This window comes from Bufo gargarizans, chromosome 5, assembly GCF_014858855.1.
Source record: "Bufo gargarizans isolate SCDJY-AF-19 chromosome 5, ASM1485885v1, whole genome shotgun sequence".
Classification (NCBI taxonomy): Eukaryota; Metazoa; Chordata; class Amphibia; order Anura; family Bufonidae; genus Bufo; species Bufo gargarizans.
The window spans coordinates 482,091,862-482,106,744 of NC_058084.1; the positions used below are offsets into that span (position 1 = coordinate 482,091,862).

At 44.3% G+C, this 14,883-nt stretch overlaps 1 protein-coding gene and 1 pseudogene across 1 annotated transcript in view; one reads left to right on the forward strand and one right to left on the reverse strand.

The window, feature by feature from the left end:
* The window catches only part of LOC122938193, a 108,986-nt pseudogene extending 94,499 nt beyond the window's left edge, over window positions 1-14,487 (forward strand).
* LOC122939172 (gastrula zinc finger protein XlCGF26.1-like) overlaps window positions 1-14,883 on the reverse strand; it is a 1,061,774-nt gene that overhangs the window by 1,017,686 nt on the left and 29,205 nt on the right. The window lies entirely within an intron of this gene.

A 14,883-nucleotide genomic window follows, 5' to 3' on the forward strand; every position in this document is an offset into this window, starting at 1 on the left:
CCCAAATGTCCCTCATCATCTCCGGTCATTATAAGCATTTCTATGGGATTTCATGCGGATTCTACATTGACTCCTCTTCTTCCATTCAGGTTCCTGTGATCTAGGATTGTCTGATGACATCATCAGTACCAGATAATGGACGGAGACGGGGACAAGATGGCGGAGAGGATATTAGATCTTACCCTGGAGATGCTCCTCCTGCTTACTGGAGAGGTGAGAGGTTCTGATGATGTCACATTACACCATTATCTATGGTAATTACAGGGGAGGTGACTGGAGAGGTGAGAGGTTCTGATGATGTCACATTACACCGTTATCTATGGTAATTACAGGGGATGTGACCGGAGAGGTGAGAGGTTCTGATGATGTCACATTACACCATTATCTATGGTAATTACAGGTGGACATGGCTGTAGAAGTGATGGACTCTGGAATGTACATGGTGACATTTATTATTATGTCTTCAATGACCAGGATTACTCCACGGTGAAGAAGACGTCTAGTAATCTGATACATGAGAAGAACAATGAGAAGATCCTGGAAGTCGTCCACAAGATGATGGAGCTGCTGACTGGAGAGGTGACACCGCCGGGAATGCGGGGACATTATACAGTCACAGCACTGGAGGGGTCTGGGTGATGACGGTGTCATTGTGTTGTCAGGTTCCTATAAGGTGTCAGGATGTCGCTGTCTACTTCTCCATGGAGGAGTGGGAGTATTTAGAAGGACACAAGGGTCTGTACAAGGAGGTCAAGATGGAGGAGGACCAGCCCCTCACATCTCCAGGTAATGGACAGGACTAAATACAAATGTCCTGGAATTCTATGTATGTAAAGTCTGAGTCCAGTCTCTGTGTCTCCTGCAGAGAGATCCAGTCAGAGGACAACACCAGAGAGATGTCCGCGTCCTCTCCTTCCACAGGACGGTCAGGTAATGGAGATGTCTTCTCCTCTGTAGGGGGATGCCTTGTTTTATCCAGTACTATTCTAGGTTTATACTGGTGTAATGAGCTGGAGATTGTGGGATTACAGCCGACCACAGACGCTCCATGTTCTCTGCTTCTTCCTACAAGTCTCTGGCTATGGAGACCACTGGTGGGAATAAGGAACCAATAGGTTTATGTCCCTGAGAGGATCGAGTCCGGACGCGTCTGGTAGAAGCCGATCTACTCCACGTAAACCACCTGCAGCATGTCCGGCCGTGCTGAGGATGCATGTGTTCAAGGTTATTGGCTGTGAGCCGCCATCTAATATCTAGGTCCAGCCTCTGGGAGACCTGCAGCCATTAGGCTCAGACGACGACTGTTGTCGGGTCATTTGTGGTTGTCATGATAATAAAGGGGTTATTACATAACAAGTATCACAGTGCAGTGAATGGGGCATTTCTGACTAAGTTTTATTACTATGTATAGTACAGACTAAAAGTTTGGACACACCGTCTCATTCAAAGAGTTTTCTTTATTTTCATGACTCTGAAGGCATCAAAACTATGAATTATCACATGTGGAATTATATACATAACAAAAAAGTGTGAAACAACTGAAAATATGTCATATTCTAGGTTCTTCAAAGTAGCCACCTTTTGCTTTGATTACTGCTTTGCACACTCTTGGCATTCTCTTGATGAGCTTCAAGAGGTAGTCACCTGAAATGGTCTTCCAACAGTCTTGAAGGAGTTTCCAGAGATGCTTAGCACTTGTTGGCCCTTTTGCCTTCACTCTGCGGTCCAGCTCACCCCAAACCATCTCGATTGGGTTCAGGTCCGGTTACTGTGGAGGCCAGGTCATCTGGCGCAGCACCCCATCACTCTCCTTCATGGTCAAATAGCCCTTACTTTCAAAGTTTTCCCAATTTTACGGCTTACTGACCTTCATTTCTTAAAGTAATGATGGCCACTCGTTTTTCTTTACTTAGCTGCTTTTTTCTTGCCATAATACAAATTCTAACAGTCTATTCAGTAGGACTATCAGCTGTGTATCCACCTGACTTCTCCTCAACGCAACTGATGGTCCCAACCCCATTTATAAGGCAAGAAATCCCACTTATTACACCTGACAGGGCACACCTGTGAAGTGAAGACCATTTCAGGTGACTACCTCTTGAAGCTCATCAAGAGAATGCCAAGAGTGTGCAAAGCAGTAATCAAAGCAAAAGGTGGCTACTTTGAAGAACCTAGAATATGACATATTTTCAGTTGTTTCACACTGTTTTTGTTATGTATATAATTCCACATGTGTTAATTCATAGTTTTGATGCCTTCAGCGTGAATCTACAATTTTCATAGTCATGAAAATAAAGAAAACTCTTTGAATGAGAAGGTGTCCAAACTTTTGGTCTGTACTGTACATGCAGTAATAATATTGGTTGTATTTTTATGTACAGTACATTTCCCTTCTGGTAGCGCCCCCTGCTGTTTCTTCTGTGACTAGGTTTCTGGTCCACCTTCTCCTGCATTCAGGGATGGACACGTGCTCAGTATCTTCTCTGCTCCCTCCTCCTGTCAGTGCCGGTGCAGTCATCTCGTGGAGAAGCAGTGCAGACTCCTTTCATTCATCCCTACTTGTATATTCATGGAGGTATATAGCTGTATCTCTACACGGGGGGAGGGGAGAGGGGCTTAGGAAGAGCTGGCTGCAGCACACTCCTGGGAGATGCAGGTGCTTGATGGTCACATGGGATGAGCTGCTGCCCACCCACAGAGAATGAAGAGACCAGAGCTGCAGAGGACGGAGTAAAGAAGCTAAAAAGGATGAATATTATACTGGAGAGCAGCGGTTTTTGCATTTCAGTACTTCAAGTGTTGGTATGCACTACTCCAGATAACTTTTTCCAGGATGTTCTCCATGACAGCACCATATGTAGGTTGTCCTTCTGATCATCTGTAGGGACTAGAACACAGAGAAGTCAATAGGCCGCTCCAGCCTCCAGTGCTCTTCCTGTCTCTACAGAGGACAGGTGCAGAGAGGATTCCTGAGTGGAAATTTCCTGTTCTATCAAATTGTAGGATCTTTGCTAGGGTTGTATGGGGGTTTCCTCTCCTTCCAGCCCATGTCTAGACTGGCAAGTAACTTCTATGTTAGGGGTCCCCTAGCCCATCCCAGACCCTTTCTAGACCTTCTCAAATCGGCTGAATGGGATGGCCATGTCCTGCTGAAGGGACCCTTCCCATCAGGTTTGATGTCGGGTATAGGAAATAGCAAAAAATTGCTTCCCTATTTGAGCTCTCAGAAGATCCTGGCAGGCAGTGTGGAGCATCTGAAGGCTTGAGTCCTCATGTTCAGGACTCGTATCTGTCCGAGAGTCTCTCCTGGAGGAAAAGGGGAGGAGCTTTATGAGAACATGAGTGGTAAGAGCCCATATGTATATACATTCATTGACCAAAAATCCTGCATCAAGAAGGAGATGTTGGGATTAAACTTTCCCAGTGTGACTAATGATGATAAATGTAAGGGGTCCCAATATTACAGAAATGGAGACAATTTATTGGTGAAAATTGTCCAATTCCAAGGAGGGTTTAGGACCCTGTTAGGCTGACTCTAGCCGGGATCCAAGATGAGATACGGCCTCTAGCCGGGATCCAAGATGACATACGGCCTCTAGCCGGGATCCAAGATGACATACGGCCTCTAGCCGGGATCCAAGATGACATACGGCCTCTAGCCGGGATCCAAGATGACATACGGCCTCTAGCCGGGATCCAAGATGACATACGGCCTCTAGCCGGGATCCAAGATGACATACGGCCTCTAGCCGGGATCCAAGATGAGATACGGCCTCTAGCCGGGATCCAAGATGAGATACGGCCTCTAGCCGGGATCCAAGATGAGATACGGCCTCTAGCCCCGATCCAAGATGAGATACGGCCTCTAGCCCCGATCCAAGATGAGATACGGCCTCTAGCCCCGATCCAAGATGAGATACGGCCTCTAGCCCCGATCCAAGATGAGATACGGCCTCTAGCCCCGATCCAAGATGAGATACGGCCTCTAGCCCCGATGCAAGATAGATGAGATACGGTTGGGCAAGGAGACATACATGTGAAACTCGAAAAAGTAGAATATCGTGCAAAAGTTCATTTATTTCAGTAATGCAGCTTAAAATTAGAATATTGTGAAAAGGTTGAATATTCTCGGCTCAAAGTGTCCCCCTCTAGTCAGCTAATTAATCCATACCCCCTGAGCAAAGGGGACCTGAGATTGTGACTTTGGGGTTTCTTAAAGCTGTAAGCCATAATCGCCCAAATTATAACAAAGCCTTGAAATATCTCGCTTTGCCTGTAATGAGTCTCCTATATTAGTTTCACCTTTTAAGTTACGTTACTGAAAAAAATGAACTTTGCACGATATTAAAATTTTTCGAGTTTCACCTGAAGATGTTCGGTATCCTAGGGTACATTTGCCCACAGAGGTTACAGATGCTCCTGTAGATCCTGCACACTCATAGGTTGCTGAAGATCGCATTTCAGATGTTCCCATAAATGCTTTATAGGTAATAAAATAGGAAACCTTCCTGGAGAAGCCTCGCTGTGCGCAGGCGAGCATATCCAGCTGAAAAGTGCTATGAGAAAGAACACATGTGGCGACAGGATGTCCTGCACGTATCACTGAGCTGTTAGTGCCCCTCGGACCACTACTAGGGGTCACCGACTGTCGTATGCGATGGCTCCCAGATCATCACACCAGCAGTTAGGGCAGTATGTCTCTCCATAGCAAAGGATTGAAGCGCTCGCCAGGAGACCTCCATACTGGATCCCAAAGAAGGACTAGAATTGTCACTAAAGATAATACGGTTCCAGTCTGTAGTAGTCCAGGTTTCCCAATTAGGACATCTTTGCAAACAAAGATTACAGTAGCTGACTGTCAATGACAGGACACATAATGGACGCCATGATGTCAGATTTCCTTCTGCTGAATGTCTGTCTGAAAAAAGTCTGGGCAGACATTAAGGGGCCACCTGTGTCTAGGTGGTGGACAACAAAACTATGGGAGCTGCTCATTCTTGTTGGTAGATCACACGATCCTCTCTACTGGTAGTCTGTCTGGGCTGTCCGGAGCTTCTTAATTCTACCTGCGCTAACATAACCACTGCGCCCAACATTTCCTAAAAGTCAGAACAGGCTAGATCAGTGGTGGCGAACCTATGGTGCTGGTTCCAGGGGCAGCACTCAGAGCCCTCTCTGTGAGTACCCTCTGCCCAGTAACTTTTCAAAAACCTGGGATTAGAGATCCTGGTCTTCTTTATAGAAAGAGATATCATCATCAGTTCCATAGTTTGGACAATTTTCTCTTGATCTTTTGTAGAAAAGGGTCGGCACTGCTGAAGTATGTGCGGTGCACGAGTCGATGGGAAGGCGTCCCAAAACTTACAATAAAGAAGAAGAGACCGGCACTCGCGATGATTATATGGTGCTGTGGTTTATTCAGTCACATATTATGGAGCATAGTGACGCGTTTCAGCACAACACGTGCTTTCCTCAGAATGAGTGCCGGTCTCTTCTTCTTTATTGTAATTTTCTCTTGATGTCAGAATCCACTCCAATTCTGGATTTTTGGAGAATTGTTGGATCGTGAACATCAGGAAATCGGATTTCTCTCCAGACACCAGGAAGATTTTTCTTGACAAACACTCATTTCTGCCAATTCTCAAATATGAGATGATACAGGGGAAAATATCAGTCTTCTGGAGAAAGAGACACTGCTTATTAAAGGAAGCTATGGACATCTTGGGGTTAATGACCTTCTGCATCTCCAGAGTTCTTTGGAGCCAGTTTCACGTCTGTTCTCTACAGAAATTGATTCTTACGGCCTCAACCAAACAATTCATCTTCCCAGAGTTAGAGCAAATCCACAGGCCTTTTATTTTAGCTGTTTTTCCAGCACCTAAGGTAATACCGTTTTGAGATAGGTAGAGAAATGGTTCCAGTACAAGGCTCACCTTTAGTGGTTGTGCTACCTGTAGGCACAACTCTAGTAGAAGCTCATCAAGATGTATACTGGAATCCCAGTTGGTGGTGGACCTGCAGCCACTGAGGGAAATCTTCTTATCAGAGAGAGATACCTGGAGTCCCCAAGAAGTTGCAAGTTTTCAAAGAGTAAAAGGATTTTTCCCACGGTGCAAAAGAGCCAACCACGGTCCAGATGTTAATGGTAAGAAAAAAGATCTTTATTGCAGGTTTACGCAATAAAAACCTGCAATAAAGATCTTTTTTCTTACCATTAACATCTGGACCGTGGTTGGCTCCTTTGCACCGTGGGAAAAATCCTTTTATCCAGAGTGAGAAGACAGGCTTTACTTTCGTGGACTTTCCCAGAAAACCTGTAATGAAGGATTCTTTGGAATGTAAGTCCCTATGGATACCAGCAAAAAGGGGTGAGGGGCTCAGGAATAGAATATGGGCCTAGCATGCTCATTTCCTCCTTGTCCTTTTATCCCGGCCGTCCTGAAGAATATATGGTTAAAAGCAACCAGTGTCATTCAAATTACTTAATTCTGTCCAAAGCACAGCTGGTTCCCGATCCTGAAGTATTTATTTCTGGAAGACCCAGTACCTCTTTATCTAAGATAAAATATTGTTCTTCTCCAGGGCCCTCTTCTGTATCGAAAGGTCCAGATGCAGAAATCCTGAAAGCTTGAATCCTGAGAGGGGAATCCTGAAAATTCAGGGACTGTCAGAGTAATATCTACCTTACAGCAGAGTCCCAAGGAAGTTATCTCACAAGTTTACAGGGAGGTTTCAAAGAGATTTTGCTCCTGGTACGATTCTAAATGTTCGGTTCCTTTTCAGGCTACTTTCACATTAGCGTCAGGCTGTTCCGGTGGGCATATTTAGGACTTTGATTAGGGTTGCTCTCGGAGGTGTCCTGCTCTTTCCCTAGTTTCCAGGCCTTATTTCCTCACCCCTGTCCCTCCTATGCTCGGTCTGGTGTCCCCCCCCCCCCCTCCTTCCCCACAAACACCGAAGTGTTACAGGATATGCTAATGGCATTAGACCCAGGAGCCTAAAGGTACAGATCTCAGCCCTGGGTTGTTTTCTGGACCTTCCCCTTGCAGACTTTAGATGGATCAAAATGTTCATTAAGGCTACATCCTGGATCAGACCGGCCCTAAAACAGTCCATTCCTCTTTGGGACCTAACTTCAGTGGTCTCTGCGATACTCTTGAGGAGTTGAGTTTGAAATTCTTGTACCTTAAAACTGTTTTCCCAGATGCCATTACCTTGGCTCGTAGGGTCGGGAAATTACAGCCCCTTTGCATCAGTGAGTCTTACCTCAAAGATTTCAGCTTTTCACCTTAACCAAGAGATGTTTTTTCCATCTTTTTAATGCATCCCCTGACAATGGTGATTCCACATCTTAGATGTCAAAAGATTAATAGGAAATATTTAGATGCCTTGAGATCCTGGAGATCAGATCCAAATCTGTTCATACAGTTCTCAGGAAGGAACAAGGGGAAGAAGGTCTGAGAGACCACCTTGGCGAGGTGGCTGAAGACTGCAATCCAATAATTCTGTAATTTGCAAAGAGTTCCTGGTCCAGATGGAATTAAAGCCAATCACACCAGGGCCTTTTTCGTTCCATGGGCAGAAAGAGCAGAGGCATCTCATGATTGGATCTGCAGAGCAGCGCCTCGGGCAAGCTTTATTACAGACTGGACATCTAATACAATCAGGAGTTAACCCTTGAGAGATTTGACCCAGACTCCCTTCTCCCCCAACCACATGCTTATCTGGTGTCGCTCCATGTGGTGTCATTGGTAATGAGTAAATACATATTTAGTTGCATCCATCCTGGTGTAGTATTTCAGAAAACACTGGAGGGAGATGGTGAGAGGAGCCTTGTAACCTCTCTGTGTCCCTGTCCCTGCAGAAGACTAGAAGGGCAATCTCCATGTGGTGCTGTCATGTCGGACTCCAGAGAAACCAGTCGCTGGTAGAATTCCTACTTCTTAATTTGTGGGATAATCCCTTTACAGAGGTTATCCAGCCTAATTATTTAACAGACCCCTTCAGAGTGGCTGGATTCATACTTACCTGATCCCTGCTGGTGGCTTCCAGCTCCATCGATACATGGGCACCTCTGCAGATCCCGGGTCTCTGAGAATCCGCATCCAGTTGACAGGGCAGGGGAGCACCTGCCACCCATGCAGTACGTCACTCAGTCATGTGCCACATTAGTCACAGGTCACCGCTGGATAACTCTTTTAATGATTTTTTTTTGTAGGCATCTAAAACATTCCACTCAACTTGTACAACTGTCCTGTAATTCACAATATTTGTTTCACACATTTTGAATCAGGATGAAGATCTGAACAATATGAATGGTACAGAGACAGATGTGAGGGGCGATGAGGAATACAAGGAGGAGATTCCTACAGAGACAGATGTGAGGGGCGATGAGGAATACAAGGAGGAGATCCCTACAGAGACAGATGTGAGGGGCGATGAGGAATACGAGGAGGAGATCCCTACAGATAAGAGTCCAGGTGAGTAGTGACCACTAAATGAAGCAGAGATGAGTCTGTAACCATAATGACCCTGAAATGGACTTCCCCCAGGTCCAAACAGTATCCTCCAGTACTCAGATACCCCCAGGACTTACAGTAAGGCCAAACTGTGTAATACAAAGCACATATCACAGCACTAGCAGGTAAGAAGAAAGCGAGGAGATAGAAGCTGATCATTAGATGACTGGACCAGGATGGGTATGGTAATCACACAATGGAACAGACGGATGATGGGGGTTATATGGTGAACGGATGATTGAACACTAGACAATAAGTGGCCCTGACTGGATCTTTCCTTAGATCTGTCCTTACATGCTGACCCAAATACCAGACATCACTGACCCTCACTGTCCATTGAGACATGCCTATGAAAAATCCTAATCTCTAAGGGTCCATTCACACTTCCGTATAAATGTGTCTGCACCCGTTCTGCAATTCTGCGGAACGGGTGCAGACCCATTCATTCTTTATGTGGACGGAATGGATGCCGAGAGCACACTATGTACGCAACGCATCCGCATTTCCGGATAGCGGCCCTGAACTTACGGTCCGCAGTTCCGGAAAAAAATAGAACATGTCCTATTCTTGTCCGCAGCTGCAGACAAAAATATGCTGTTGTATGGGAGTGTCGGACGGGTGTATTGCGGATCCGCAATACACCACGGACGTGTGAATGGACCCTAAAACAGACAACAGGAGGACACTAAGACCCAACCCAAACTGAGCAGAGCTGAACTAGAATCAATGCAGGACAGACTGAAACATGGAACATCCCCTCCCCCCAACCACACTACAGACTACAAGAATCAGAGGTAAAGACTGGACTGATCATAAGAACAAAACTACACGGATGAGGAAAACTAGGAGAGATACTAGAAAATAAAAGGATTACTGGAATGAAAAGCACAAAGCTTACACTATAACCAGCAGCCCCTGCAGAAACTAGGAATATTACAGCGAGGCTAACCAGTCAGGAGCTGCTCTCCAAACAAGGTGAGCTACAGAAGAGAGGTCGGCTGAGCAAGAGATCAGCTACTGTATAATACATAGAAACTGCCCCAACATACTAGTAGACAGGAGAAGAGGAAGCCAGTAGGAGTGTTCCCGCTGATCCTAGCCCATTACACCAAGGTGGTAACGACTCCCTCAGGTCTGCGCTGTGACTCTCCAGGACTTGCTCAGTAGTATCATGGTGACGGGTCTCTTCCATGAATCTCCTGGACGTGTCCCTCTGTGCAGCATTTCACAGGCCTCATGTCACATACACTCTGGACTGCACTGGATTCTGGTGTCCAAATTACGAATGCACAAAGTGTCAACACGTGTCATCCATACAGGCCGCGGGTACCTTCTGGTTTCATCTAAAAAATTTTGATTATTGGGCTGCCATACCTGGCTCTCCTGACACCTCTGTTTCATACAATGACTTATTGTTATAATGCTAGAGTCAGTTATTTAATTTTTCAGTTGGCTTGCTTCTTCTCTCCTAAGGTTATTTCTGCCTTAAACAACTGGTGTATAGTCCGTTCAGGTTCTCACTTGAGTTGATCAAAATAGATTAAACTTGATGTAATTTTGAGTTTCTCACACCGGTTCCTTTGCCATGGTTGATTTCTGAGATGTAACACAAACTGGTCCTACATCACAGCATCAGTAATGGTTATGGACTTGGCCCCTTCTCATACCTTCTGCTGTAACATTGCCGTCAATTGTTGTATGTTGTTCATGGACGGGGGCAGCGTCTCCTCCTCCTCCTGACGCCGGGCAAAGAATCTTTTTCACAGTATTCTGTTTGATCACGGATGCCCAACTTGCGGCCCTCCAACTGTTGCAAAACTACAATTTCCAGCATGCCTGGATAGCCTACAGCTATTAGGGCATGTTGTGAGTTGTAGCTTTGCAACAGCTGGAGGGCCGCAGATTGAGCCTGCCTGTGTTAGATGATTGATCTCTAGGATGTGAGAAACCTATGCATATGATTGCCTGACTCTTGCCTGTTGTAACAGCTCTGTTTTTCTTGCCTGACCCTTCTATGTACAGTCCTGATCAAAAGTTTAAGACCACTTGAAAAATGGCAAACAATCCTATTTAGCACGGCTGATCTTAACAAGGTTCCAAGTAGAGCTTCAACATGCAACAAGAAGAAATGGGAGTGAGACAAAAAAAAATTGAGCATTCAATTTAATGAAAACAACGAATAAACTGAAACAGGCTGTTTTTCAGCTGATTAAAAGTTTAGGACCACACCTCCAAAAAATAAATAACCCCCCCCCCCCCCAAAACAGAAATTCAACTTCCAAATATGAACTCAGTAATGAGTAGCTCCGCCGTTATTGTTTATCACTTCAAAAATTCGTTTCGGCATACTTGATGCAAGCGTTGCCATGAGGTGAGTGGGAACATTTCTCCAAGTGGTGAAGACGGCCGCACGAAGGCCATCTACTGTCTGGAACTGTTGTCCATTTTTGTAAACTTCCCTTGCCATCCATCCCCAAATGTTCTCAATTGGATTTAGATCAGGGGAATACGCAGGATGTTATTCTCCTGGAAGAAGTCCCTCGTCCTGCGGGCATTGTGTACTGTAGCGTTGTCTTGTTGAAAAACCCAGTCGTTACCACACAGACGAGGGCCCTCAGTCATGAGGAATGCTCTCTGCAACATCTGGACATAGCCAGCGGCCGTTTGACGCCCCTGCACTTCCTGAAGCTCCATTGTTCCACTGAAGGAAAAAGCACCCCAGACCATTATGGCGCCCCCTCCACTGTGGCGCGTAGAAAACATCTCAGGTGGGATCAGCTTGTCATGCTAGTAACGTTGGAATCCATCAGGACCATCAAGGTAAAAAAAATTCTCATCGGAGAATACAACTTTCTTCCACCTTTTGAATGTCCCATGTTTGGTGCTCTCTTGCAAAGTCCAAACGAGCAGTTCTGTGGCGTTCAAGGAGACGAGGTCTTTGAAGAAGTTTTTAGTTTTTGAAGCCCTTCAGTCTCAGATGCCATCTGATGGTTATGGGGCTGCAGTCAGCACCAGTAAGGGCCTTAATTTGGGTTGAGGATCGTCCAGTGTCTTGACGGACAGCCAATTGGATCCTCCGGCTCAGTGCTAATGAATTTTTTGTTCCATAACCCTCAGGATCATTTAAGAAATTCCAAATGACTGTCTTACTGCGTCCCACCTCAGCAGTGATGGCGCGCTGTGAGAGACCCTGCTTATGCAGTTCAACAAACCGACCACGTTCAAAAAGGGAGAGTTTATTTTGCCTTTGCCATCACAATGTGTGACTACCTGACAGAAAATGACAATGAAGCCACATCTTTGCACAGATTTGGCCCTTTAAAGGCACGTGGTCCTAAAATTTGGATCAGCTGAAAAACAGCCTGTTTCAATTTAATCGTTCTTTTTAAATAATTGAATGCTCAAAAAATGTTTTCTCACTCTCATTTCTTCTTGTTGCATGTTGAAGCTCTACTTGGAACCTTGTTAAGATCCAACAATGTAAAATAAGATTTTTTGCCATTTTTCAAGTGGTCTTAAACTTTTGATCAGGACTGTACTTAGAGCCATTATGTTTTTTAGGTGTGGGGTCACCAGACACAATTGGACAGCCCCCTCTAGCCTCTCGTCAGTTCTGAATTTTGATAGCTGCCTTCAATCATTTTCAAAAATAATTTAAAAAAATGTTTTGTTCTTGGTAGATGACTGTACTGGGAGCTTGGAGAAACATCTCATATCTACATATTATAATGCAGATGATCCATGTGTCATATCAGATACATATGAAGAGTGTGCCATTATCCCAGATGTACCCTCAGACCTTCACAGCAAAAATCTATTATCTCATCCTTTAAAACAAGTCCAATCTTCTAATTCATCACCTACTCATACTCAGAATGAAACTCGCAGAAGACGTTCTGGAACCCAAAGAGCTCAGAAAAAGCTGTATTCCTGTTCAGACTGTGGGAAATGTTTTATTAACAAATCACATCTTGAAAACCATCAGAGAATTCACACAGGAGAGAAGCCATTTTCATGTTCAGAATGTGGAAAATGTTTTACGAAAAAAACACATCTTGAAACCCATCAGCGAATTCACACAGGAGAGAAGCCGTTTTTATGTTCGGAATGTGGGAAATGTTTTACTAGAAAAGCACATCTTCAAGACCATCAGAGAACTCACACAGGAGAGAAGCCGTTTTCATGTTCAGAATGTAGGAAATCTTTTACTGATAAATCAAGTCTTGACAGCCATCATAGAATTCACACAGGAGATAAGCTGTTTATGTGTTCAGAATGTGCGAAATCCTTTACTAAAAAGTCAGTTCTTCTTCTACATCAAAGAAGTCACACAGGAGAGAAGCCGTATCCATGTTCAGAATGTGAAAAATCTTTTACTCAGAAATCACGTCTTCACAGCCACCAGAAACTTCACACAGGGGACAAGATGTATTCATGTTCAGAATGTAGGAAATCTTTTACTGAGAAATCAACTCTTAAGAGCCATCAGAAAATTCACACAGGAGATAAGCCGTTTTCGTGCTCAGAATGTGGAAAATGTTTTACTAGAAAAACACATCTTGAAAAACATCAGAGAATTCACACAGGAGAGAAGCCGTTTTCATGTTCAGAATGTGGAAAATGTTTTACTAGAAAAACACATCTTAAAAACCATCAGAGAATTCACACAGGAGAGAAGCCGTTTTCATGTTCAGAATGTGGCAAATCTTTTACTCAGAAATTCCATCTTCAAAACCACCAGAGAATTCACACAGGGGACAAGCCGTATTCATGTTCAGAATGTAGGAAATCTTTTACTGAGAAATCATCTCTTAAGAGCCATCAGAAAATTCACACAGGAGATAAACCGTTTTCGTGCTCAGAATGTGGAAAATGTTTTACTAGAAAAACACATCTTGAAAAACATCAGAGAATTCACACAGGAGAGAAGCCATTTTCGTGTTCACAATGTGCAAAATGCTTTACTAGAAAGTCAATTCTTCTTTTACATCAAAGAAGTCACACAGGAGAGAAGCCATATTCATGTTCAGAATGTGGCAAATGCTATACTGAGAAATCAAGTCTAGATAGACATCAGAGAAGTCACACAGGAGAGAAGCCGTTTTCATGTTCAGAATGTGGAAAATGTTTTACTGAAAAAACACATCTTGCTAACCATCAGAGAATTCACAACGGAGAGAAGTCGTTTTCGTGTTCAGAATGTGGCAAATGTTTTACTCGGAAATCATCTCTTGTTCAACATCAGAGAATTCACACCAGGAACAACCAATTCTGAATCCTTCCTGTAAAATATGCCATGAATTTCCATATTTTTTTCTTGGTATCATTTATAGCGAGAAGACTCAGCTTTGTTATAAAAATTATTGCATATATATTGAAGCAGGAATTAAAAGAAAATATCAGTATATTCAGAAGTGTAGTTACAGCTGTTATAATTGTAGATCTTAAAGGGGTTGTGCAAGAATGAGGGGCTTTGGCAAACTCCCCCTCTTTACTGGATCTGTAAAGGGAAGATTACTTACCTGCTTCCTGGCGCTGGTTCTCCGCTCCTTCTTTTCCAAGCCTGCAATGCTCGGCTGGGCTCATCTGGTTTGACATTGCCACAGCCGACACTGGCCGCGGCAGAGACTGGATCCCCTTGTCATGTGACTATTTGCCATGACGTAAGGGAAACCAGTAATCATGATCGTCCTTGAATTTTATATAATGGACATATTGGAAATATTTCAGAGGATAGGTCATCAGTTAAAAAATGTCAGAGAAACCTTTTCACTACTTCAGTCTTGGGTTTACTACCTGGGTTATGAAGTGATGAACATTCCCAGACCCTTTGGACTCATTTGCAGGTAATGGTAAGGGACATCTGGGGAATAATTATAACCTTAATCCCAGACTCTGTGCCCCCTCTATAGTAATAAAATCCTCTGTGCCCCCTCTATAGTAATAAAATCCTCTGTGCCCCCTCTATAGTAATAAAATCCTCTGTGCCCCCTCTATAGTAATAAAATCCTCTGTGCCCCTCTATAGTAATAAAATCCTCTGTGCCCCCTCCATCATAATAAAGACCTCTGCCCCCCTCTATAGTAGTAATGCCCTCTGTGCCCCCCTCCATAGTTGTAATGCCCTCTGTGCCCCCTCTGTATTAAAAAAAAAAAAAATCACAGTAATTACTCACCTTGTCCGATTCCTGAAGCTCACATACCTCTCTTCCCTTTAGGAACAGATTGCTCTGCAGCACAGTGTGGGTGGAGATTATGCAGATTTACAGGCTGCAGGCCCCACCCACACAGGACGGCAGCGCGATCTGTGTCTGCAGGCTGAATGGTGGAGCAGGGAGAAGTCTTCCTGCTTCACCATTCTGTGC